The sequence below is a fragment of the Pongo pygmaeus genome, chromosome 1, assembly GCF_028885625.2.
Source record: "Pongo pygmaeus isolate AG05252 chromosome 1, NHGRI_mPonPyg2-v2.0_pri, whole genome shotgun sequence".
In the NCBI taxonomy this organism is placed as follows: Eukaryota; Metazoa; Chordata; class Mammalia; order Primates; family Hominidae; genus Pongo; species Pongo pygmaeus.
Window position 1 is genome coordinate 66,803,235 of NC_072373.2, and position 1,966 is coordinate 66,805,200.

The 1,966-nt window shown below is 42.3% G+C and overlaps 1 pseudogene; it reads right to left on the minus strand.

Annotated features, from left to right (window-relative positions):
• Positions 1 to 832: 832 nt before the first annotated feature.
• LOC129036915 (HIG1 domain family member 1A, mitochondrial-like) lies at positions 833 to 1,106 on the minus strand (annotated as a pseudogene).
• Positions 1,107 to 1,966: the final 860 nt, after the last annotated feature.

The window sequence follows — 1,966 nt, forward strand, 5'->3', positions numbered from 1 at the left end:
GGGCGCAGTGGCTCACGCGTGTAATCCCAGCACTTTGGGAGGCTGAGGTGGGCAGATCACGAGGTCAGGAGATCGAGATCACCCTGGCTAACACGGTGAAACCCCTTCTCTACTAAAAATACAAAAAAATTAGCCGGGCATGGTGGCGGGCGCCTGTAATCCCAGCTACTCAGGAGGCTGAGGCAGGAGAATGGCGTGAACCCGGGAGGCGGAGCTTGCAGTGAGCCCAGATGGCGCCGCTGCACTGCAGCCTGGGCAACAGAGCGAGACTCCGTATCAAACACACACACACACACGCACACACACACACACACACACATATATATATACACTTTCAGTTGTGGGAGGCTTTACAAGTTATATTCCATGCACTTTTTTGCCAGAGTTCTAAGGCAGAAGCTAGTCCACAGGACAGGCAGAAAAAAGTTAAATTAACTGGGGCAAATAAGACTCATATAACATCCAAAATATGTGAGCTTCTGCAGCAAACTGGGAGTACTTCAGGGTTGGCCTGCTATCCTCTTTAGAACTAATTTCATCTGAACAGTTTAAGAAGCTGGACATTTCAACACCACCAAGTGGATTTAAGTGACGTGTTTCTTTAGTGTTAACTTGAGTCCCCCAAATGACTTTGTTAGTAAACTAGTGACTACTAGTAATTCGGTCACAGGCAGATCAAGCCTACAAGAAAGGAAGCTGATATTCAAATACCATGTTATCATCATCTGAATCTACTCAAATAGTTTATTTTCAACATTAATATGTAACTTCGATAATGAGATGTTTAACTGAAGCGAGCTCCTCCAACAAGATCAAGACAGCATCTCTTCTTCTAAAGCTTAGGTTTTGCCCAGAATTCCTGATGCATGGAATAGCCCTTACCAACAATCATTGATCCTACAACAAAGCTTTGGGCTGCCACATGCATGTGGTTCAGATGAAGGGACATTATTTCCCCTGCTCTTCAATTTGTATAATCCATATGCAACAATTGCTGCAAAACCTGCCATTACAATACAGACAAATGGTGCCTCTCTAGTTTTTCAAATAAGTTTGGTTGCCTGATCATCATATGAAGAAAGGGAAACATCTGTTTCTGTTGACATAGTGATTGCTTAAAGAATCGGCCTAGAGTGAGAAAACCCCTCACAAGCCCATTTCTTTTATATTCATAGATTATATTTTTTAAAAAATTGCGGCAATCTCTTACATACTCTTTTGTAACCACCAATTTCTACTTCCTAACAGATTAAAAGATCAATAACTTTTTTTTTTTTTTTTTTTTTGAGACAGAGCCTCTTTCTGTTACCCAGGCTGGAGTTCAGTGGCGTGATCTCAGCTCACTGCAACCTCCGCCTCCCGAGTAGCTGAGATTACAGGTGTGTGCCCACCTCCCGGCTAATTTTTATATTTTTAATAGAGATGGGGTTTCATCACGTTGTTCAGGCTGGTCTCAAACTCCTGACCTCAAATGACCCACCCACCTTGGCCTCCCAAAGTGCTGGAATTATAGGCGTGAGCCACCATGCCCCACCAATAACTTTTTTATGTGATGAAATACTTTCCCACCTCATGGGGCAGGAGAAGGTAGACATTATAGCTCAGGTAAAGATTATATTTAAATTAATCTATTAATATATTGTGACTCAAATATTCGGTGGATATATGTTGCCAAGGAGACTTTTCCCTTAGTTTTAGAATGGTCTCTTAGATTTAGAATCTGCCTTTAAAAGTAAAGGAACTCTATCTCTTACTAGCTTTTTAATATATGGGATTCTAAGTGCCTATCCACTTGTCTGGATGTCTGCTCACCAGTTTTGTATCGGACTGACAACAACTTGGGAGCATTGTGCTAATGTAGCCCAGTTCCTAGTACAATGCCTAGAATAAATTAAGGGTTCAATAAACATTTACTGGCCAGGCACGGTGGCTCACGCCTATAATCCTAGCACTTTGGGAGGCTGAG